Source organism: Macrobrachium rosenbergii, chromosome 52 (assembly GCF_040412425.1).
Source record: "Macrobrachium rosenbergii isolate ZJJX-2024 chromosome 52, ASM4041242v1, whole genome shotgun sequence".
NCBI classification, from domain to species: Eukaryota; Metazoa; Arthropoda; class Malacostraca; order Decapoda; family Palaemonidae; genus Macrobrachium; species Macrobrachium rosenbergii.
This window is the reverse complement of record NC_089792.1, coordinates 21,333,507-21,360,228: the sequence shown is the minus strand read 5'-3', so window position 1 is coordinate 21,360,228 and position 26,722 is coordinate 21,333,507. Positions and strand designations below refer to the sequence as shown.

At 35.4% G+C, this 26,722-nt stretch overlaps 1 pseudogene; it reads right to left on the bottom strand.

Annotated features, from left to right (window-relative positions):
- The window catches only part of LOC136833740 (potassium voltage-gated channel subfamily KQT member 1-like), a 708,908-nt pseudogene that overhangs the window by 111,171 nt on the left and 571,015 nt on the right, over window positions 1-26,722 (bottom strand).

Sequence of the window (26,722 nt, the reverse complement as noted above, 5' to 3'; positions counted from 1 at the left end):
GGTTTCACAATGCACAGGATGCACTGCTCGGTGTTATAAGTATCCAGAATGACATCGCATATGAATACAGATTCTCGGCAGAAATAGAGGAAATGACCAGAGTAACCAGAGATGGGGAAAACATTTGTCAGTTTAAGGGGGGAGAATCTTGAGACAGGCCTTTCAGATGCTTGAAAAGACAAAGAGATTATTAAGCTGGCTTCCTTCTAAAGCTTGTTAAGACGCCAACATGCGCTGTCTTACAATAGTAAAGGACACCATTTTGTAATGCCCTACGTCACAATGACAATGAAATAAGAGTGCTGTCTACATGCTAAAGACTAACTCCAGTCCAGCAGGAACGGGGAGTTTATGTGGCTAAAGTAGGAACTGGTCATTTCTCATAAAAGGCTTCTGAAAGCATGTGCTGCAATGCAAAGGGTTCTTATATATTCCTATACGCACCACAGAAAATCCCAGTTGCTGCTGATGAAGGATATGAGCTGTTAGCATGACACTTTTAGACTTTAAGAACATAACAGTCAGTATGTTTAGCATAGGAAGATACATAGGGATCAGGGTTGATAAATTTCACAATACAAAGTAACGACTCAAGACCTATTTGTATATCAGAACTTGACACCTGGATTTCTGCATTGCTAAATCGTATATAATTATGGATCACAAGAGAATTTGTTGAAAACTGAATCAAATTGTGAATAACCATGTCAAGCCGAGGAAAGACTTAATTTTTGTCTCACTGATATGAATAGTAAAGGAAATTAAAAAATAAATGAAAATTATTTGAGAAAAGGAACAAGATACAACATTAGATATGAGATGGTCACGGCTATCAAGTATCCTTGGGTTGTGTTCTTGATAGAGTTAAGTGCAGACAAGTTTCTAATCTATTGTTTATCAAAGTCATGAATTAGTCTTTCCGCTTCATAATATGCTAATATGGGTGAGGTTGATTCCAGTGGTGTAAGCAAAATATGCCGCAATGATTTGAAGTAATCCCAAATAACTGCATTGTTACATTAAAGAAAATAGCCTCTCATCTAACATCGTGTCACAATCTGCTTTACAGTTATGTATATATACCGACAAATTTACTACAGTAATACAGAATGCAACACAAGCATGAACATCACACTATAATTTATAGCACAACCAAGACACTGAGACCTCCCTCCCATTCTCAGGCGTCCCCCCTCCCACCCCATTTTTTTATATATAATTCATTCTTACTTTGCCTTTGCAAATGCTACCCAATATAGATAGTATTTCCTCATACTTCAGAGACAATATCTCCGTATAATACGATCTGCTTGTACAAAACTCTAAAACATACATTTGTTTGTTTTCCATTCCCGCAAATCTCAGCTGATTTAAACAACACTCTCAAGAAAATGGACTTCAAAGATAGTTAAATTCTCATGTAATATCGTTATTTCTTTAATGACAAAAGTAGTTGCAGGCTTCAATACCTGTATCTAATAATTTTCTCATGGGTCTCAAGGATTTTTTAATCTCCCGACACCACCCACCCCCCACAAAAAAAAAAAGAAATCAATTTCCAAGAGAAAGACCTGAGAAATATTCTTATTTGGTCATTAAGCATAAATGAAAAGAGACCTCTTAAAATTACACATCTGCTATTAATTATGCTCAACAATTAAAGATAGGCAGCTTCAAAATTACAATTATAAATTTTACGTAAAGTAATAAATGATTTTAATTACACTGCAAATTACATAATAAACAATTGTAACTCAAAATAATGGGGACAGAAATTTTAGTACAACAACAATACAAACTGGGGACAGGAATCACGACAACTACACAAATTACAGACTTACATCTGAAATCTTTCTAATCTAAAAAATTATCATTCCACTTCCCAACATATTTAAACAACGTCCATAAAGAAATAAAAAAAGTTATTTGAATGAAAATGTCAATACGAGCAAGAACATTTTTCACAGGATGTACAAATCTACTGGGATAGAAAGCAGAATAACAGTAAATCTCCGTTTTGTACAGCACAACGGTAGAGATTGTACGTGGAATATGGGGTTTCTGTACTTATAAATAACCAATTTACTAGCGTTGAGCGAATCACTGTGGAGGGGTAAGTAGCAGCCTATGTATTTAATGTTACGACAATTCCATTGGTCGGAAAGAATTTATTAAGTTATATAAAACACATTTATAAGCTACAATAAAAGAAATGCATGCATTTATAAATTGAGCCACTGGGATCTAGTTTGCTTTATCAGTCATCCACCATGTAGCAAAAGACCTTTGCAACAAAGTGTTTCAAGATAAAGTTCCTCCAGACAAGAAATCTCTTCTACAGAAAGGGTGTACACAAGGTAGGAACATTGTAGCATTCACAGGACTTCCAGAAAAATTAGACATAATTCCAGCATGAGGAATAAGCAGTGAACATGGGTCCTCATAACTGTCTGCTGTCATCAGAGGTCAAAAGAAATGAAAAATTCCATTGAATAGTGAATACTTTTTTCGGAGGACAATGACAAATGTTGACAAGCAGAATGGATGCACTGGGAGACTGAGTAATGGCAGATTCAGACTGAAAAGAAACCAGGCTGTGACAATAGGAGATCAACGTCAAAAGATAACTTTCACAATAAAGGATGAAAAAAAACGATTAATCGGATCTGGAGGCTCTGAAAACCCAGAATGATAAGTCAAAACTCCAAAAGAACGATATCAGAGCATCAGAATTCTCGTATTAACATCTATCAGTATAACATCCAAACAAGACAAGACTTTCTTCTCTAGTTATCTATAAATACATAGATACGCCTTTGGGAACTACCCAGATCTAATTGGAAGATGTCACAGACAAGTTTTGTTATTTCTGTGTAAGTCTAGCATGTCATGCTGCAGGTGCTCTCGACCAGAAGCGTCCCAGTCTTTATTCGTGGTGGCATCTGTCTGATGATGGTGCTCAGTACCCATGCCACACCTGAAATCTTCAGGATGAGATGATGATAAGCATGGATAACTGGTCTCACTTTCAATCAGTCACATCTAGAGGAAGACCTGAACATCTAACTTTAAATCTCGACATGACCCACTTGCCAAACTGAACATCTGGAGCTAAGTAAATGAGGACCAGAACTATCACCTTTGTCGGATGACCAGAAAATCTTAGTTTTTCCAGTCAGCTGAAGTCAGTCAACTAACATCTACCGCATTCATGATGCAGCTTTGATGTCCCCCTAAGATGAGTCATCATAATTAACCGTGAAGACGTCTTGATATCCCTAAAACTTTTCAATCTCCAACTTGATGTGAAAACAGTCTGGTATGTGCTCAGCCTAATCGTAGACAGCAGTCAGTGTGAATTCCTCCTTCCTGAAACATCTATTCTCACAATGTTGCGATAATGCAACTCAATAATGCAAAGAGAACCAAAGACTGCAGATGGCTACAAAAGCTATTTAGAGGATCCTGTAACTTTAGGTCAACTATTACTAGATTTATCACACTAAACTATGACAAGTCTAACATTGGTCAGCCGTTGTTGTGAAAACTTTCATTTAGATTAGTTACTGACTATAAGAATATGTAGCTGATGTACATATTGTCATAACTAGTTGAATGGAATTGGAGACTAAATCGTAGAAAATATCTAATGACAAGGAAAGATTCAGGCCTCAGGTATCATTGCTTTTACATATCCTTTTACATTAACTTTCCATAACTCTGACACACTTTTTCCCCAACTTATATTTCTTAATAAATTTTACACAATATCTATCTAAAACATCTGATATACTAATTTGCAATAAATTCAACATTTAATCTAAAAATTTTTTTTTTGCACTGGTTTGTCCGTTTCAAGTTGCAATCATTTAAGCAATGGAAACGATATCTATACATTATTTGTATCTCCAGTATATATAGTCTGTTTCTTGGTTACAGTGGCTTCACACCTCTACCAGAGGTCTCCATCAAATCTCAAAATTAATCTAGCTAACTTAACTCTTTGGATCACTTATGACATACAGACACAGCCATCCAAATCTAAACCAAGGTCACTTATGCGCTAGTTTTGGTGATTAACAATAATATTTTGACCTTTTATATTACTGTTTTCGTTTTGTCAACATATCACAAAAATTAAAATATTCTGCCTTAAAATAACACCAAACTGAGTATCATAGGTTGAACAGTAACGTTTCAGACAACGTACCACGTGAAATATCACTTAGCACCGCTCAGGTTCTGGGATAGAAAGGACTTACAAAGTCCTACTGAATGAAAGGGCTAACTTCTTCATTAGTTGTTTTTATGTTCTATTCATCTTTGTAAAAGAAAAGAAGGTACCTAAATGTGTTACAAAAGTGAGGTCTGAGTTACCTGACATGTTGAGGATTGATATTCAAAGCTGACAGGCTGGACGATTTAATTGCTGCTATTTTAAACTCCTATGATAGACGATTCTTCTGGCCATTTTTGACCCTGAGATACTTCCTTTGCCTGTCAATTTCCAACCACGTCACCTCCAAGTGACGTGGTTTAAGCATTAGTGGGATTGTATGGACCATTCAAAGATGTTCATAGAGACTGATTTGAAATGGTTCCCGAGGAAATTAGCACAATTATAAAAAGTATGTAGTGTGTCAGGTGATTCAAGTCGAATTCCAGATCATTTTCAGGAAGATCTGTACTTAGGAGCAATGACCTCTTAAATAATCCCATTTCTTTTTCACTGTGAAAATTTACTAGTGATGTATAGTTAAATACTGTATGTCCTTTCATTATTGTTATTATTATTATTATTATTATTATTATCAAAAAGACCTCTACTTCGCATTTCTAGACTCTAACAGTGGAGACCCAAAGATATAATCTTCAACAAAGCGGCGCAGATTGGACTTCGAAAAGAAAAGAAGTCGGTCAGATAGGTAAAAGAGACCATAAGAACTGGATGAAGATAAAGGAAAACCAATGCATTTGAGGACAGAAATTATGCTGTAAGTATCCTCTAGTATTTCCTAAACTGTGCTTCACAAAGCAAACTCTAGTTTATATCCCAACTATTGTACTATGAGAAGCATTTTGAGCACGTGGTACTTACATTTAAATATCCCCTACTTAGTAAATTGCATAGTACAGATTCCCCTCTTCAACAAACAAAAAATACCCAATAATTCTCAATTTCAAGAGAGTGATTTTGCTTTACATGTACAGTACTTTTAAATATACAACTACCAGCTGACATTACACACCTAAAATAGTGGAAAAAACATGCAATTACCCAATTAATGCGATCTCGGTATAAATGATTTGAATGCACTCCTATCCCCCCTAAAAAAGTCTCTTGAATAACTTTTGCTTCTCCTCATCACACTCAAATTACACGGCACGCAATTAGTTTTAATTTCAGAGGTGTGAAATTGAAAACTAGACAAAATCGTAAGTATAGTCAGTATAGTTAATATCACAGAATGAAAATCATGCAGACAATGGGATAATAGGGTCATCGATAAAGCAGAATCAACAAAATACAAAGTACAGTTCCTATAAGATAAGGACTTTCTAGTAGAAGAAGAGTTTGATAAAGCGTAAAGTAAGATATTTCTCCTAAAATAAGAGGAAACACATTTACTACTGCTGTCGAATAATAAAAGCAAAGCACAACACTGTATAGTGAACATCATTTCCCACGAATTCTTAAACACTGGAGATGCAAGTCACTGGTTTAACACAAGGTAGAAAAATGGGCAGTCCTAGAAGATACTCGACACATCTAGAAAACTAAAATCACTCATCATCATCATCATCATCAAGCAAAGCGGACACACAGGCTATTTCTGCAACTGTAACAATAGTAAAGTGGGATTAATTCTAGGCATCAGCAAAGAAACCTGAGGTTACTTTGCTAAGTACATTAGAATGCAGTTTATCTTGTATGCCTAATGGTGTATACACACAGAGTTAAGAGTGGAAAAAACAGTGACATATTTGTTGGTTGCAGGCCACTTCGAGTACCTCCCCTGCAGGGTTTTGACGCGGGACAGGAGATCGACGTGCCCTGCTGAATACTGCTCAATCACGTCCTTAACGTCATACGGCTTCAGCGCTTCCTTAAACTTTCGGCGGGCCACAAAATATTTGATCTATTCCCAGGAAGTGAGACAGTTAGTTGGATTCAGAGACAGGCGGGATTAACTTAATACTCCAGAGAAAGAAACACAGACATTACACAAAAATAAACATCACTCCAACAGATATATTTAAATTACAAACCATTGTTCTCCCTCCTTTTAAAACGTCCAAATAATGACATACAAAATACCAGGATGTAACTTGCTTCACATACCATGTTTAATTTGATTAACAACAAGGATAGAGTGTAATTAACAGTTCTTAATGACATCACACTGCACCCTAATTATTATGACAACATAATGCAGAAGCCTAACAATTTGTTCATGTCCACTCAATCCTCCTGTAAGTAAATGCATTGTATCCAGCAACTAACAATTTTCTTGGAATGCAAGAAATGCTCTTTTATTCTCAGTTCAGTATTTCAAAAAATAAGGTGAACACGTGCAATCTCTCTCTCTCTCTCTCTCTCTCTCTCTCTCTCTCTCTCTCTCTCTCTCTCTCTCTCTCTCCCCAGCATTGTGGTCCTAAAAATCTAACGTGATATTAGCTATTATTATAGTTATGAAAAACAAACTACAAATGGACCTATCTTGTAAAACATTCTGCTTTTACATTTGATGGGTTCATGCATTCTTTTACTATCCGAGAAGAAAAACATTTTTATTCAAGTTACGGGGAAAAATTCTGAAGCTCAGTGTCTTTCTTCTTAAGAATTCCTTCTTTCCTTTCATAACTCATGAACCTTTAAATAAACAAAGTTGCAATGATCAACGATTGTAAATAACCTACAGAATTGCAGGTCTGAAAGCACAGTGCATCACTCAATCTTTAGTCTGACAAGTGTCTGTGAAAGTCGAGCGCTGGGTTGAGTAGAACAATAATTATAGCTAGTTACCACATATTCCAGAATGCACGTATATGCAGGCCTTGCAGTTCAGTGTATGAAATTGTTCCATATAATCCAGTATTTGTAACATAAGTTTTCCAGAAGGATACATTATTTAAGAGACATTAAAACTTTATACTCAAGTCTTAAAGGTGTGGTGTCATATACATCATAAATAAATTTCCATTAAGCAAAAGTAGCAAAGAAACGCAATGATTTCCCTTGCATATATAACTGAGCAAATCTGCTTTAGTCTCGTTACTATAATCGTACTCAAAGACGACCAAGGGCCTGAATGTTTGAATAAAGAGTGAAAACAGGTGAAAGGAAAAGCTGAAATGGTTGATGAGCATAGTAGAAAAAAAAAGGAAATGGATGAAAAGTAAAAGAAAGCAGCACTACTTGGCGTTGAGGAAACAAAAATAAGACCCCTAGGTGTCAATTTTTCATGACCTAACTACCATTTTTGCTCGATTAATAATGAAACTGATGATGATCAGATTCAATTTACTACATTATCTGTTTGCTAATAACAAATTGTTAAAGCAGTCGAAGCATGTTCTACACTCAGAGAAATACCTACCAATTTACATGGACATTGGGGTACTTTCATAAAAAAATATCTCCAACCATAATGAAGTGACGTTAATACTGAGTGAAGCATAACAAACTGAACAGCGATAGAAAGTGACTTTGACCACTGAGGGCTATGATGAATCATAGTTTTTATGGCAGGAAAATATTTTGTAATTTCATTCCTTCTGGGAAAACCTGTCAACTTAAACCTTCTGTCATTTTAGGCTCTAAGGCACATATGCCGTTACAGCAATTGCTGCCATAAGTTCTGGATCTAATTAGCCAGAAAAGAATGACAGCCTTCGTCTCAAACTTTGCTTCCAGAATATTTCCCAAAATATTTTTTCTCACTTGATTCCTAAATGTGAATGGTTTTAAAAGTCCTGATCTACAAAAATTGGGAGGGTTGTCAAAAAAAATTTTGTCACATATATGTCTTACCGACTACAAGCAAATTTATTGGCGCTATTAATACAGTAGTAAATCGTCCAGTGCAAATCAAATAATATATAGACTTTACTGACTAAATACTAGTGGCAAATCATCATTTGAACTGTATATGTACTTATAATGTTTAATGATTCCAAAAAACAATGTGGGGAGTTTCAACAATAAGACAACAGGAATACAGAGAATATATATAAAACATATGAAAGAGAAACCTATACCAGAAAAGATCTCAGTCTTTATGAGCTAAATTCATTTCTTTTTTAAAGCTCAGTTTACAAAACACTCGCAAATCTAGCGCAAACGTAAAACCGCTTTCCTCGAAAGATCATATATTCAGGTGTAAAGTATATCATCTTACGGTCATAACAACCAACTCCTCTTATGCTCTCCTTAAGAAAGTGCACAAATAGAGCAATCTTCATATGCATGCGACCCCAATTTTCATGGCGAGCACTTTTACCTCTAATCCTGTAACTGTCAAACCTAAAATTCTGCGTCACTCTCAAAAAATGAACACCTTCTTAATATACTACTACTGACCGAAATAAATGCAAATTCAAGTAGCTCTGAAAGGAAACAAGTACTTCTGTCTAAAACAAAGTTTTCAAGCCGAGTAACTGAAAAATAACTAAAAAATATAATTTTTGATTGCACATCCTCCCTTCCCAATTTTAATCTTCAAACAGACAAGATTCATTCTCATCATAAACGTTGTACTTGCATGCAAAATCAACAGTGATATAAAAATCAACATGAAAAAACTGAGTGGTAACACAGAAAAGGGTCTGAACTTTCCTAAAAACAATTTGGCAGAATTAATTATGATGAAATCTAAGGGGATCTGGAAATAAGGGAATAAATCTAAAAACACACAAAAGCTACTGAAAAAACTTCTTCCTTTCAATATAACAGATAGCTCAGTTGAAGAGTCATGCAAAACCAATTACCTATGGATGAACACTTATTTATGCAATAAAATATACATCAAAATGAATAAAATTTGTAACAGGTTTTTAGCATGAAATGTAAGGGACTGGAGTTATATATATATATATATATATATATATATATATATATATATATATATATATATATATATATATATATATATATATTATATATAATATATATATATATATATATATATATATATATAACATTATGTTACATTATCTATATATATATAAACAACATTATGTTACATTATCTGTAAAAGTACCATCACAGTTTCCCAATCTAACAAGTTAAACAGAAGATTTACAGGTACACAGTAAAACCGTGTTTATAAACTTTCAACCAGTGCATAGGCATATGGAAATATTGGAAATGTATGCACCAATAATCTTTTTATCCTCTAATCATAGAACAATGTAAATACTGCTGTCATAATTTTGTCTTGAATATATGTGAAGTTTGTAAATACAGCCTTAGAAAACACCTTAGGTACCTGTTAAAAAAATCAGAGAACTTCAAAAGAATTTTCACAAATTTTGACACAAGTTTCCGTATCAGATAACATTAGATTTTCATTAGCTACCTAAATCTTGTAGACACACTGGGCAAAGTTTTTACCCAAGTAAATCAATATCCTAATTGGAAATAACGCATTTTTAAAATGGACAAAATTTCGCTCAAACAACAACAACAGACGAGTATCCCGGGGCTACCTTACCTTTCGTATCGCTCTGATCGCGCCTTTGTGTTGGTTAGTTAGCTGAAGCACTCGCGGTTGATCGTCATCTTCATCTAAAAAAGAAAGGAAATTTAAGAAAACGAAACTCCAGGAACGTATAAAAAAAAGTACTCATATCTTGCTTTGTACTGAACCACACAATGTTATCTATAAATTCTGTTGGGAACATAGTATCAGATAAGTGTGTGTTCTGCGAGTGTAAGCTGAAAAGGAAAAATTGCATCGGTGCCTGAGTGAAAATAAGCAGTAAGAAAAAGTAGCCTTATTAAGAAAACATTTATAAGAAATACATGTGCGAGACTTCCATTATTCTCTGGTATTACCCAAAAGAAAGTGCATTATACCAATATCAACTTTAGAAAGTTTTGTGAACAGGAAATATACCGTAATAAGGACAAAATCAAAATCAAATGGGTCTCTTAAATCCATATATAACCTGGACAGTATTAAGCATGTTAAATTCGTTTACAATATTGAAAACCTTTCTGACAAATAAACTAATTATAATACTTTGACTAAAAAATATCCGATATATAACATACATTTTTAGAAAGTGTTTCGATTTTATCAGGAGATTCAGTACCCTAATGATTCCACTGGTCTAAGTTTTCTACTGAAATACTCATTAGGGAGTCCTAACTCTATACTAGTTAATCAATAATAATCCATGTTTACATATACAGTTAACATAGTGTAACTGCATGCAAAAATACTAACTTTTATGCTCTACATTAAAATTAAAATGAATTAAAATGAGAATGTAAATTTGCAACACTCAGTGAGCCAGGAAGTAAACGATTACGCATGAGAGTTACTAGTTTCTGCAAGTCCCTAAGTCAAAACAAAATGATGTCAATTCGTCCTACAGGCCCTTTCTTTTTAAATGTCTCGGCTCAAAAGCTACGAAAAAACGGTATGATTGTCAAAGATCAATTAGTCTGCATCTGCCTATTAAACACCCCAAGAAGACTGCCTAAGATAATGCATATTACTATGCTACGGAATTATACAGCACAGCAGAACTTTTGAAATAAAAAGAAAACGAGCCCAAGGGGAAACCCTTGGATAGAAATAAAAAAATATACATAAATAACAGGTGATAACTAAATTAAGGCAAAGGGGAGGAGTACTTAAATACGGGCTACGCCGAGAAGCCGAGGTCACCAAAAAGGAACCAGCAGCAATTCCATTCTGAAACAGAAGCACAGATGCGCCCACTGCTTCACAAGGACATCTTGATCTGTTCAAAGAGCGTCATCAATCGATGTCCTTCCACTGAGAACCTCCACAAACCTACTATTTATTCTAACTAAATTTTTTTATTAATAAAACTCTTTAGAATGAGGATAACTATAAAGAACAATTCCCTCACGATTCACTGTGCCCAGTACAAGCCTTTCTTTCCACTGCAATATCAAAAGAACTGGTCCATAAATAAATTCATTACAAGCAAGCCTCTTCCTGTTTCCAAATAACTTTGAAACACACCCCTCTGACAAAAAGGATCTTTTCATTACTCACTGAAAATACTTACAAAGCAGCACTAATGATGATGTCATTCCAGAGCTGGTCTTTAGAATGAATCTACAACCTAACTCCAGGACTTACAATCTGAGAAAATTTAACCTCCTGATATTTACTGCTTCATTCAGGGCCTTCTAGGGGATTTTCAGCAAAGTTCTAGAGCAATTAATGTGCTGATAAGCAGTTCAGACAAATAATATCTAAAATACATCAACATTATTCCAGTAAAAAATAAAAAATGGATTAAATACACTCGTTATTTGACAACCCACCTTCGACATTTATGAACACAGGTTACTCATCATGTTACTGCCTTTGCCAACAATGAATCTTTTAAATTGCAGGGGAGTTTAGGACAGAACCTTTATGTCAAGATGATGTATCTGAGGACTGTTTCAATTACAGGTTGTCATGGAGGTTCACTTTACCCCTTCAGAGGCATATGATATCTTGAAGCAGTTCTTTTGTCTTTTGCTATCTCTAAACCCACTTCTTAAGTAAGGACCCTCCATGGTGTATTGGTAAGATCTCGTCAGTTTTTTCTTTCTCCAAAGCTGGTCACCTGTTTGTACTTTCAGGAACTACATCAGTAGTAATCATCACTCATTCACTGACTCTTTGGACTAGGCATTTCAGGAAATTCTAAAGATACCAGCTATACTTTTGGCTATTCTTCATCCATTTGTAAAATATGATTTTGAATGTTTTCAAAACTGATCATGTTCAATCAGTATCACAAACTGTAATTCACATGTTAAATCTCTCAAAAATTCATTTAATGTCCCCTGTAAAATTTCAGTAAACCAAGGTTCATGATATTATTCCTATTTCAGCAACGAAAAAATGAACAAAAAATGTGTTGGCATGGTTCAGACAGTACTTCCCAATTCCAAAAATAAACACGCTTCATCCGGACACAAGATGCACTGGTAAATCTAATTATGGAACTCCTGGCAGAAACTGTCAGGTATCAGGATTTACCTATCGTCTCAATGAATATGGAAAGGATTTAAATGCCAAAAAATACGCTGTCCCTACTTTTCAAAAGTTACATTTAATGTTCCCTAAAATCCTTGTGTTCGCAGCGTATAAATAAAAGGCTTACAGCATCATGTTAGGTTTTAAAGTTGTAACATACAGCAATAACGTCCTTAAAGTAACAGCAGTATCCTAATCTCATAAAAATAATCTCTTTGCTTACCAACAACAATTCACTGATTTCGACTAGGCAAACTGTTCTGTTGGGATCTGTAGTCAAAACATGCAAATCAATATACTGTACTGTACAAGAACTATGAAAGATATTACTGTATATACTTGGAAGAAATGTGCAATGTACATCGTGCTTGACAAAATACCTCTATATACAAGCTATAATATCAGTGACAATACTTGTAGTACATTTTACTATTAGGTTTAATAAAACCTCAAGTGATCTTACTTAGATTACAAAAAAATAAAGATATCTACAGTCTTCTTGATACTTACCAGCATACTTTGCTTATGCCATTACGAATATAGCAATGGCTGATTACATTCACGTAAAACTGCATGCCTAATTTTCAAGTGGCTTTTACAAGCAGATGTTAAATATTCATTTTTTGTACAAGTTGATTTTCCTACAAGATATACATTCTACTCTGTTAATCAGTACTTTAACGTTTCACTAATCGTCATGTGCTCTGTGTTTTCTACTATACCAATGTAATATTCTACTTCTACACTTCATCTTAATATTTCAGGGTCTTCTCCTTCTTTCATATCAAGAGAGTCATGCACTTTTCCTTTACTTGGTCAGTTTTCATAGAAAAAGTTTCATCAAAATCCAAAGTCACTGCTAAACAAAAATAGAGAATGCAGTCACTCTCCGGAAGTTTATACTGTACTGCGTTCCATAAGAGCAGAGTCTGAAGCAGAGCAAGAGATGTGCATTTACGCATAAAAATGTGTTTCTTGGCTAAGGAGGAAAGGCAGTGTGCTGACAACCTGGTGCTGTGTAGCAGATGAGAAACTGGCAGACATCAAAATATATGCAGTGCAATGGAGGTGACTCCAATAAGATTATTGTTTAAATATCTTGGCTGACCTCTTGAGAGTGATCTGCATCCCCTGGGTGAGGGAGGTGGCCCTCCAAATTCCTTTTGGAGGAGATTTGCAAGAGCAACTGGAAACTGAACTGTTTCTTGGTCTACTGGAGAAACACCTGTAGGTGTGCCAGCTTCACTGAACACTGCAGTTGGAGTAAGGAGTGATGCTGCGAGCCTCAGGCGGACTGAAGGTGGTAAAATATCTTGTTGGGCTTAATCACTTTATTTACTTACAGTTTACAGCGTCTTTCTAGTCATATGTTGTAAGTTGATTATAAAAAAAGAAAAACTACGATTAACTAAGAATATGCTTGGTATGCTAACTTTTATGTAAATGATAATCAATCATTACTAATACGAAGTCTGTGAAAAAAGGAGAAAGCATGGTCATGAACCTCACATCACAAAATAAAGAGTTTTTAGAAATGCGGGGTCTACTTTCCACTAAATTGTACTTGCACCGTTTTCTGAAAGCATTTTCATTAAAAAACTTCCAACTTTACCGTCACTGTCTATTTTTTTCTACTAATGGTTTATAAATGGTGCAGCCTTTTCCACTGGTTAACTTACACAATACAAAACTAAGATTTTTTTCGACTGATGTAAAGGGAACTACAACTGCACGTAAGGTTAATAAAAGTAGGCTTTGCATGATCCAGCTCTATCTATGGAGGAAACTCTTAATTACTACACTAGCTTTGCATCTTGCATCCTCCTGGAAGAAAATACAAAATTCTGTTTCATGACATCAAAAATTTAAGAGCATCATATATTAGCAGTGCTTAATTGTTTTACATTTAAAGACAAGCATTTTAAAATACCTAATATGATTTAATTCAATAACTCCATGTGAAACTTACATGGCTACTGTACTTGGACTTTCAGGAAAATACTCTCAGAAGTTGCTATTAATTAAATGAATGAAACTTTTATATCAACATAGATTTTAAAATAGGTGCCATGATGTAACACTGCTCAGTAACAGTTTTTCCATTTACTGTAGAACTATGAATGGTTTTCATGGAAGTCTTTTAGGTGCTGTAAAATTATTCTGAAAGCATCATACACCATCGGTTATGGTTTTTTTATTTATCTAGGTGTTTTTGTGCACAAATACTCGTTAATCTACCTTAATTCACTTGCTATTTTTCACAAATTGGATTTAATTTGTTGATGACTGCTTTTGTAATATTGATAATTACACTGCTAACATATGATGCTCATGAGGGGAATATGAGGAACAGGGAATGTCTGGCGAGCTACCAGCTGTCAGAAAGAGAGGGAAAAAGATAAGAGAGGCAATGGAAATGAGAACATATAAATTAAAAAGAGAGTCATGTGAATCAAGGAGTTTTATGGTGATAACAGTCGGATCGATTATTGTTACAACTAAAGCATAATACAGCACCAAGTGTGCAACACGTTGCCTTTGCTTGTGTCAGGCAACAGTGGTTTAATGGTAGCCTAACATACCAAACGGAAAATGGCAAAATGAACAGTGGTTTGGCAATCTCCAAAAGGACACATCTTTAGGCTCTTTCTATGCTGTTGTTGAACATGGGAAAAAATAGCTCAAGCTTGGTTAATATGAGGATGTGGATCTCTGGGATTCTAAAATGTTTCTGCAAAATAATCAAATGGACCTAAATTAAAACAGTGCTAGATAAAACTGGCAAACCCAGAGAGATACAAATCATACTGTTCACACTGATTTGATAGCCTGCAGAATGGACAACTGCTGGCTCCAGGCCACTACCGCAACTGCTGTGGATAATTTCATTACTTCTGCAAAGGGAAGTTGATAAATATATTCAATACCCTCCTTGGGGATTTTAATAAACAAAGCTGAATTATGCCAGTGCAAGGAGTAATCAAATCTGGTAACAGTCCCTGGAATTACCTGTTCATGCTATTATAAAAAAGACACCTCCCTTCGGTTTTGTGCAGACAACTAGTGCCTCATTGCCAATAACTACAGAGATGTGCATCAACTACCTATAATAACAACACAATGTCCTGTCTAGTATTCTAGACAGCCATGTTACAAGGATCCCCGAACAAGATGACAGTTTTCTCCACAGACCAGGTCACTTGCAATTTTGAACAATGCCATTTAGTCTCACAAACTCTGGCTCAATATATTAGAGATTTTTGGAACATATATATTTGTGTTGACTAGAAAGCATTTCCCATCTATCCAAAAGATATTATCATGTTTCCAAAATCATTTTTGGACACCATATTATACACATATTAATGTGATCCATAACTTAAAGAGAAACAATACAGAATTTACATGGTAATTTGGTCTGTCTCATTAAATCTTAAACAAGGTTGACTAGGAGGGTGATATATTTACTAATCTTCATTTACACTGGAACCATACAAGCATTTGTATCAGGCATAAAAACTGATATGGAGATACTAATTTTTTAGAAGAAACTTGTCCAGCTGTAGGAAATTAGACACTGGAAGTTTGAGTCTATGCTAGGATAGGCCATTAGAAGTGCATTTAGATTTTTTCAAGATTGACGGAGTTCTCAGTGACTACAAATTCTTCCAATGTGACTCAAAGGTGGAAGAAGTGGGTCACTTCAATTGAATTTAATATCATGGCAACAAGTGACAAAAAGAACAGAGGAGGGTTTTCTATTGCATATGGCTGGAACTGGATTTATTGAAATACTTTAGTCATGACTGCAAGGGGTTTGGTAGGTTTCGGCATATGCCATCTGGCGTAGCTGATTTCACGTGGCCGATTAGACGTCAGAGAAATAATTGGACTATTCGGCGTAGCCGCTAAGGCGTCAGAACATTTCGAAGTCACTGTCTTTAAAATTTCATTAGGATGTATTTCTCCAGTGTCTCCCAAGAATTTCTCTTCCAAAAGAGGATGAAAAAAGGAAAAAACAATGAAAAACACAATGTAATATGACTCAGGTCATTTATTCTTAAATAAATGCTCATTTTATAAACTGTTGAAATAACGCAAAAACTTGTTGCAAAACAGTTTAAAAATTTTAAAAACTATTCAACTTGCTTAATAGAAAATTTTTTCATTTCAGGCAAGTCTGGAGCTAAGGCTAAACTAGGATTTAATGATTCAAACCAAACATTCATTTTCACCATCAAATTTTTTAGGTGGCTCCAAGTGTCAACTTTCAGCACTTCTTTTTTTCCGTAACATCTTATTTTCATCTTTTCAACCTCTATTTTTGGCGCGATTATTGCAGCCTCATTGTTTAGACCGTGTTTATTCAATCTGGCGAAAATTTTTCCATCCTTCATATGCAATCTCAATTTGACCCATGAAACAAGGCATCGTTCTTTAAGAACTTCAATGTCCACGTATCCATCCATTCTTTCATATTCAAGATCAAAGTTTTTTTATAACGCTTTGTTGAAACAAGATGTCTGGGCATGAAATAAAAGCAACCCTCATGTAAATCCATCGTTGTAAAGTCACAAATCATTTTAGATTTGATGGTTCTTCCAAATTTTGAAAAAACATTTTGTTGCCATTTCGAAAATACAATAGCTCCTTCACGGTCCGATATAACGTTTACACGATGAAAAACTTTGAAAGCTGAAACCAAATTTCTGAGTTCTAAATGTTGCAGTTTCTTCCAAATACTAATAACCTATTATTGGACTCCCATTTGTTGGGAACACATAATAAACTCACTAAATGCTCCAAATCAGACTAGAATATTGTTTAATAATTTGACTATTCCTGCTATAAGTTTTCGATTGCAGGCAAGTCTGGAGCTAGAGAAACTAGCTTGAGATGCGCCAACCAAACATTCATTTACCACAACGGCTGGTGGCTCGAGAGTTTCAGACAACAAGTTTTTATCTTTTCTAACAATTTTTTTGACTGCCTAGTTTCCAACTGGCGAATAACTTTTCCATCCTTCATATGCAATCTCACTTTGACAGTACATCTTTATGTTACTCCAAAACTTTAATTCAGGATCACTTTTGCTCGTTGCGTCAAAAATAAAAAGATCCTTCCCACGTTTTGATAAAATATTTGATGCCATTTCGAAAACAGGGTTTAGACGACTGAAAAATTTGAAGCTGAACCCTTCGAGTTCTATGGCAGCCTCTAATCAGGTAGTGACAAATGGGCAAACCGTTGCCGAGAGCGCGGCAGCGGCAAACCGCGAAAGTTTGAACCTGACATACTATAGCCCGACCTGCAGTGCGGTTTTCTCTGTGTTGTTCGGACATCAGAGTAGGATGGATGTGGCAAATTTCATTAAAATTGCCATTCCGTCATAGCGAGCTGGGGAATTATTTCAAAACAGTTAAATTTTTACGATAAATATTGCAAATGTACTGCGTAATTATATAATAATAGTATTATCTTGTTAGTTCTACAATTGGTGAAATTGGCTTTAATCCTCCAATGAAAATACCAAGTAATAGAAGTAATACATGCTTTTCAACATTTTACCACTAAATGTTTTCCGTGGCCATCCTGAAAGCTTAATATGTGTTGACTTCTGAAAACCGTATGCTCGCGGTCGCGGCATTATTTTTCCAACATGTGCAGCATAAAAAACAGACAGCTCCAAAAACCGCGCGCGGCGTTTTGTAACAAAATTTTGGCGGGAAAACTTTCGCCGAAAAAACGGTTTGCCGATTTTCTGGCATCACTTAAGGCCTTTGGACTATTTGGCAATCATTACGACTAGAATAGCTAATTGACTTGACGAGATAGAGAGACAAGAGTAGAAGACAACAATGGCAAGGGGACTGCCTATTTTGATAAATTTTCTCACACTGCGGTGAGTTACTAATTTGACGCCAAAAAGACCCCCTGCCGAAAATCTCCGTCGAAAGGGCTAAATCGCCCACGCCTAATCAGCTACGCAGAATAAAACGACCCTACTGCAACAGATGCCCTAAATTCAGTCATGAATACTTTCAGTTTTTTACTCCAGGGGCAAATGCAACCGAGCTTAACTTTTTCATCTACAGCAGCTTTCCATCCTCCAATCAGACCAAGTTTGAAAGCTTTTGTATTTTTACCACTGGTGGCCATCCTGAAAGAACATTCTAAGTATGCTCCTTACATCCAAGCAAAAGGGCTCTCAATTTTGTAACAAAATTTTAAAATTATGATTTTTCTGGCATAAAAGCTTTTGGTCAAAGAAGATTATTTTGCTTGCTTGTTAAATGGCAGTTTTAGAACATTTTAAGAATGGTTATACAAAATATAAATTAGTTCACCTGCAGAATAAAGTACAGCCCTAAATCAACACAAAGAGTCAAAAGAGAGAAGCAACTGCACAGTCACAAGAATACTCGCTAATTTGTATTTGATGCCTTGACAAATTTGACAGATAGTTTTAAGGTTACAAAACAAGAACGTGTCAATGAACTTCCATTAGACATTATCCTATCTTACTTTTAGGAAGTTATTGAAGATGATTTTGGCATTGTGAGGACTACAAAACCCATGTTAGTAATGAAACATTTGTGTCAAGTCATCGACCTGTGATTTCCCCCTCTCTCAAACAGGAAACCATTCTAAAGAGACATTTCTATGCTGTTAAGCACAGAGGGAAACACGGCTTTACCAAATGGGTAAATCTACACTGAAAATGGAAATGACGTCTTTTCACACTCTTGCCACCTATAATGCATTGAGACAAGACTACACCGTCTTGGCTCTATGTGGAAATAGAAAAACAGATCTTGGGTAGTTCTAGCTGTGAAGACTGATTATAAACTATCATTCAAAGAGACTGTTCCCTATGTCTACAAGACCAATCTCTTTCCAGCCTTATCTATAATGAACAGGGAAGTTCTGTTCCTGATATTATAATGTCAAAGTTATTGGAATAACTACCTAAGAACCATTTTCTGATATTGTCTCAGAGCTCTTAGTTGGATATTTGACCCTTGGACTCACATCTTCAAAAAATTTAGGATGAAAAAATCAGAATCTCTTACTGGACAGCTATCTATGGTGCCATGACAAACAGATGGCACAGGAAACACCACAGACTTTTTTTTTTTAGATATGGATCAATACAAGGTCTTTAAAAAACCTTCCTACTTTTCCTTTTCAAATAAAATAGGCATTCTGAGATCAGCTGTCAAGCTCTTCCAGGAGAAAATTGTTAATCAGAAAGAATAACAAGAATAACATACTGCTAGACCAGCTTTCCTTACTTGTGAAACTAGCCCCCAAGCCCAATGTCATATGCACTCACCAGAGTCCTACTTAAGTTGTTTTCCCCCTCCAGTTATAAGATTTGGGACTTCTGCTGTTTTCTTGTACAAGAGGTACCTATTTTGGTGTCTAATAAAATAATCTCTCTAAGGGTGCTACATTACAACTCCATCCCCACAATCTCTCACTGTCTTCCTTTAGAGGAGTTGGGTGCCCACCTCTCAGACATGACAGTAAGGACTTATAGCTACTAAACAAACAGTTTGGAAAATGAGGAGACCCACTTTAGCCTACCTGTCTTCTGGGACCATAACAAGGGTCATATATTCTTCATCAAGTCTGACAATGCAACTCTGTCACTTCTTGAAGAACCATTAAGAATCCTAGTTCTCATTTCTCTAACATTTACTTCTCTTAATGTTAGGACTAAAGTCAAGGACCTTTCATTATTTGCTAGCTTCATTTTGGGAAATCATGATGCATTGACAGACTCCGGTAGCAGAAACCATTTAGTGGCATCTCCATTTCATAACTGCACTGACCTATTCACGCTGTGCATTGTCAGACTTGATGAAGAATATATGACCCTTGTTATGGTCCTAGAAGACAGGTAGGCTAAAGTGGATCTCCTCATTTTCCAAACTGTTGTCATGGAGGAACTGTTTGTTTAGTAGCTATAAGTCCTCATTTCCATTTACCTGCATGAACAAAATATGCATTCCAGAAATCTCAGGGACATTTCCAGGTGGACCAATCAAGATTGTAGGTGCCCCTTCCCATCAAATGAAAGAACTTGCATGGAGACCCAGTCTACAGTTGCTGGCCAGTATTTTTACTGTCCAAGTAAACAGCTTTCCTGACAAGTTTGCTAGACGCCTCCCCTACCCTAACAACGGACTTCTTTGACTATAGAAGGTTCTGCACATGGGCTGTTAGATCTTGCACTTTACCTTAAGACATTAGCAAGTTCAGTGAACAGTTCACCCTTTGAGACTTCTTAAAAAAAAATGATATCTCTAGTAACCTTTGGCAGAAGCAAATATATTACTAAACTGCATGAACAATGAACCCATGTCCCCCATTCAGATTCTGAAAAAAAAAAAAAAAAAAAAATCTTTTGTTCCCCTGACTTTTTTTGTGAAGACCTGGGTTCTGTGTCAGTGCATATGTTTCTGCCGCATAGACTGGTATTGTACTGGTCTTATGTGCCAACTGAAGACTTTACTTTCTCTCTCTAATGGGACATTTTACCCATAGTCTAACTATCGTTCTCTATTTCATCCATGCTGCAGTTATGGTTTTCTCATTGCCTCCTCACCTGCTTCATATTGCATGGTGTTCCTGAGGTAAAAAAAAAAAAAAGCACTCCACTTCTTCTAACATCTGGCCCTGTGTCACAACACGGTTCTCAACTCTCTTCCAGAACAAAAAGTAGGAATGAGAGAAACCTGTTTTTCCAGAGACTGTTCACGAATTAAGAAAAAGTAAGCTACAAACTTCTCATTTTGTGTAGAACATCTTATTTCCAGTGCATAAACTTACGTATATACAAGAGGGATGTGTGAAAATATGTCATATAATGCAGCTTGCAAATACAATGAACATTTATTAAACTTTCACAGACATACAAAGGGATGTTGATGAAAATAAAGTTATAATCATATACAGCAAAAGGACAATTTTTAAAACCACTTGTAAATGCTGAAAGAGGCAATCACTGCACCATTAAATCTGAAACATATCATGCATACAACCTATTTGTATAACTTAAATCAGTCAATTACCTTGATCTCAGCCTTCAAAGAAAATTTGCACTCTTTATAAGAGCACAAAATATGCTTATTGTTAACTGTTTGGCCAAAGATAATTGCTAACAATGTAGAGATAACTGCTGTACAATTAGGGTCTTCACTTACTAAAAATAAGCATCCTACTGAAAAATATGAGCTCCTCACCATGAGGAGCTAAGGGTTTTTACAGAAACTGCTAACTTATCCAGTCCATCCAGTATCATGCTAAACTCATTGTGGACCTAACCCAGAAATTATCTTATAATACAAGAAATACATCTTATTCAGCAGGAATTCTGTTAGCTAGGAACAAGAAGTATAATTGATCACCAAGAATGTTAAACGAGTATCTACCTTTCCAAGTAAAAGAATTATCCCTGATTTGCAACGTCAAGTCAAGACTGTGTCGCATCTCCATAAATAGTAAAACCACCCGCAAAAAAGTACAGACAAGTCCGAACACACTGCATAATACCTAGAGTTGCTTGTACCAAATACCATGCCATGCATCACTAACAAAAACATACACTGGTAGCTGAATATTTCATTTATAGTTATCAAAACTATTAAAGAAAAACATTATAGCTGTTTCAAACATTACTGCCTCACTTTGTTTTTTTTCACAGGTTATTAAGAGTTACTGAATGCTGTTAAGATGCATAACATTTCACAGGTTAGCCAAGGCCTATTTAAGTCCTCCACTTAGTTCAAGTTCTTTGGGGCTTCTCCCAAACCTTTTATATCCCCGGAGCATCAACTCCACTTTGCTATCATTAAAAAAGAAATCTCTGTGGCAAAATCAGTCACACTGGTAACAAACTACACAATTTCATTTTTTAGCAAAAGTGGGCTGATGGAGTTAAAAGGATACTCAAATTAAACTGAATTTACCCATTATATTCCATACAACTTCCTAAGCTTAAAAAAATATGTTGATCTGAAGTGCTTTATATCATGATGAGAAAAATTGGTTAAACTTAAGTAACACAGTTAGTAACAGTTTAAAAAAAAAAAAAAAAATAATAACACCAGGAATATCCATACACAGAAATTAACACACACAACAAAAAGGATATCAGCCCCGTACGAAACGAAACCTATAAGATACAAATATCTAATTTAGAAAACGCCATGACAAAAAAAAAAGTATTTCTTTCAAGACGGAATATTTTTGCAATATTAATCTGACAGCATGGACATTCGATGAAGAAAAGGAAAAATCCCTGACAATGATAAAACATGTCATTAACAGCCCCCGATAGAAAGAATGCTGCAACATACAAAAGATTACGGAAAATTTAGGAGAAAATTTCTGCTGGGTGCTTTTAATCGTTTCACTTTCATCAAGTCAATGTTTAGTTCATCAGAAATTCTACTTAATCCAAATTACGAGGAGGAAAATTCGCTGAACACACATCGATGCTCATCTCATGCCAACACGCGAAAAGCACTAACACGTTATGTTTTATTCTCCTCGCAATGACATTCCTTAAGCATGTTATGGGTAAAATCTTATGTTATTCAGAGAATAGATGAGGCAATCAACACCTACCAAATCGACAACACTTGTCATATCTACCATAGCTGTAAAAATGCACAAAGGATAACAATATTGAACTGTTTCTTACCATCTGAATTTTTCTTAGTAAATATGGCGTCTGAAGATTCTTTCGTAACAGAGTCTTCACTATGGCTAGCGTTTAACCTGAAAAACGAAATGGGAATGATGTACAGAAGAGCAATATGTTAAATCATTTTGTCTGGATTTCTAATGGCCCATATGTCTATTTAGTGCACAACAAACAATCTTTCTTTGATGTTGCACATATCTATAACTGTAATTAATTACACATCTGCATTATAACCTACATCAGAATGTTTTTTATAAAGTTGAAAAGACAAAGTTCTATACAATCATCCGACGCTAAACATCTGCTATGCACAAGTTTTGGTATACTTCATTTTACCACGGCGTTCCAAAAATCATGCAAAAGTTACTGTCCCTTAGTTTCTTTACCACCAGCTGGAAAAATGAGTCAACCACAATACAAATTTCTTACTGGATTCCAAAACTGCCTTCATCGGCAGTAACATTTCAGTAAAAAAGAAGCTTGCCGCTTTAGCCACCTTCATCAGTATCCTAAACATTTCATTTAAAAAAAAACGGTACATTATCTAACGTAAGGGGAAAAGCAAAACTGGAAGGAAAATTGCCATTTATTGTTGTGTTATAAAATTTAAAAACAGTAAAAATTATGGAACAAGAAATTTGACAAAAATTTATAATACAAGATATTTGAATCCTTTAAATAAAAACATTCTGACTGTCGTTTAACTTAACGAAAAAAATCGGCACTCTTTCCCTTTGAAAACCTCCAGCAGACCTCGCCTAAATGTCCTTGCAGGCGATGGCTAGGCACTCCTCGTTTTTTCTTCATTATCGTAATCTTTCAATTTGTTGGTTATGAACAGAAGTATTAGGGTCTATAAAATTGATCTGATGGTTTATGGTGTGATGTACTGTACATATCCGAATTGTGATAGTCTGCGATAGGAAGGCCATTCATCAGAGCGTATCCATGATGCACTCCCTACTTCCCTTTCAATGATGGGTAACAAAGTTGCTGCATCTCTTTTTTCTACGAAGAAATATCGCACATCGTTGCCCTGACATAAACCAAAGACCAATTGCGATTTCCAAAATCCGACCCCTGTTGCATATGCGCCGACCGGTGAATCTTAATTCATCGATTTAATCAGGATTGTTTTCCGTTCCAACCATCTGCCTCTTCGACTGGCAGAAACTATACAAGAACAAACCTCCCGGCAATAATTGAACCACTCAATCACAGTAGCGGATGATAATCCAGTATTTACTTTGTAACCTGTACTACTGACAGTTCCACAGACCACAAAAAAATGAGCTCAACGATTGCGCAAAGGCTCAAGTTGCAATGTAATTTTCCATTTAAATCGATATACGGAAAGAAATTATTCCCTCTTCTCACAGAGCTCACTGCTTGACAACCCTTTCTCCTGCATCTCCACACTGACCAACCTTTTCCTCGTGAGTTTTTAGTAGTTTGAATGACAGGTCCATCGCACTTTTGACAAATATTCCTGTCTTTCAGTAACCCATTTTCAATTAGGAAGATAGTCACAGCGCTTTTACTGGAAACAATGTTAGCGTAAAAATCTCGAAAATACATCTTGTATGGGTTGTATAAGTCCTTTAAGAGTATGAACAAAATGTCGAAATGACTGAAGGATATTTACAAAACCTTCGAGCTCGGCAGTTTGGTGGTGAGTTGTCAAGTCATCTAAAAATAGATAAAAGACAGTTATCTAGATAGATAGTTTCGAGCCATTTTTGGCACAGATTTTAAAGCACTGGCTTGGCAGGATGCACACGATAAATTCAGAGGTAGGACAAAGCCTGGCACACAAAAAAAATAGCAGTGTTAACGTGATTTTTATAAGGGGTACACAGGCACTAAAGTTAGTGAAGGTTTGACTCCTCTTTCTCCCTGAATAGCAAATAATAGAGCACAAAGGTTTCCTAAACCTGAAACTCTTCCTAAACCCCTGGTCCCATGCACAGAGCTCTAAATGCCACTTGGTGGCCTTCATAAGATGACAATCTGGCAAATGTTAAAAATTATATGAAGGCATATGAAGCATAATCCTGACGATACGATGATAGAAAACGAGAAATGTCACCCATCATGACTAGGGATAACTGGCACAGTTACGATAAGAGCCAACCCTGCCTAATCCAGGGCTGCTGGATGAGATAATAATAGCTCAAGGAGGTGACAAGGAGAGGCCAAAGGACCCTCTCACACAACAACATTTTTAGCAGAGACAAACATTAAGGCAGACAAGTCAGAAGGAGACACCAGAGGAGATAATTCATTATCTATCTTCAAAGGCAAATATATAATACAGAAGCACTCATAAGGTAGCTTACTCCTTACAGTATTATATTTTACATTAATTGGATAAACGTTTTTGAAAGGAAAAAATTGGAGCGACAAACCTGAGTGGAAGTCCTACATAATGAGCTTTTTGTATACATAAAAGAGTCCATACACGAAAAGCACAGGGAACCAAAACAACTAATCTCACACGCAGTAGATGCAAAATCCAATAAATATGCAGACCACATATTAAATGCTAGGGAAAGGAAGGCGAAATGGTAACTCATGTAATTAACTCGGCACAAAATGGCGTTGTAACAAGAGCGTCTTAGAAGTGCGTTTGGAAACAGCTTCTGGCACTCAAGACAAGGGCACTTGCTAACTCGATGTTTTTATAAATGAATCTGAAAAATATAGTGGAAGTAAACTGAAACTTCTAACATTATGAAGCCAGACACAAAATTATTTGATGAGCCAAATATGAAAAACAAGTTACAACACATGTAAATATTTACAGGGACATAAAGCAGAAACAGACCAAATAATCATTGAAATATCAAATGCCAGTCGGAATATAGGACAGGTCCCATCAATGGGGATTCAGGTTTCACAGCTAACATTGTTGATATATGTCAGAAGAAAACATTTGGAAGAAGGCTAAATGAATTTAGCTATTTTTCTCTGGAAGCTGAATGACAAGTGCTGGAAATGGATAACACTAACAGAGAATAATACACCAACAATTCGAGGGTAACTGTACAAATTCACTTAAAAGTCACATGCAGGATGACATCAGTCAATCTTAAAAAAATTGAATGGCATTTCCTGCATTTCACAATATAGTTGAGAATAAAAACAGAAAAAACAGTCCCTAGGCTTTATCTGGGCCTTTAGCATTCAACAATGCACAGAAAAACAAGAATTTCTAATTTTTCTTTTTGAACATTTGAACTACTTCTGCAACGCTAAATATGCCAGAATACAAGAAATGATTTATTATAAATGCATAAAGAACATTAATATTGATGAAAATAAACGATGGGAAAAGAAGATCGTAAATATGTTCTTCAAATAAATTTAATAAAAAGGTTACGTATAAAATTGAGATACTGGATTTCCAACATTCAGCATTCAGAAGAGTTACCTCTCTTAACCGCGTCGTGAGGCTAATTATAACATTAATGCGATCTTGAGTTTTATGATAAACTTTGTCAAAAGCCTTAGCCTTGTCAAAAGCGACAAAAAATTATTTTCTGAGGCCGTGCAGAGGAAGTGGCTAAACATCATTGCAACAGAATATCCATTGTAACGGAAAATTACCTGTGGTTTTAATGAAGAATCTAATTCCGTTTTATACTTGAATAATAATAATAATAATAATAATAATAATAATAATAATAATAATAATAATAATAATAATAATTATTATTATTATTATTATTATTATTATTGTTATTATTATATAAGACAGAACTAC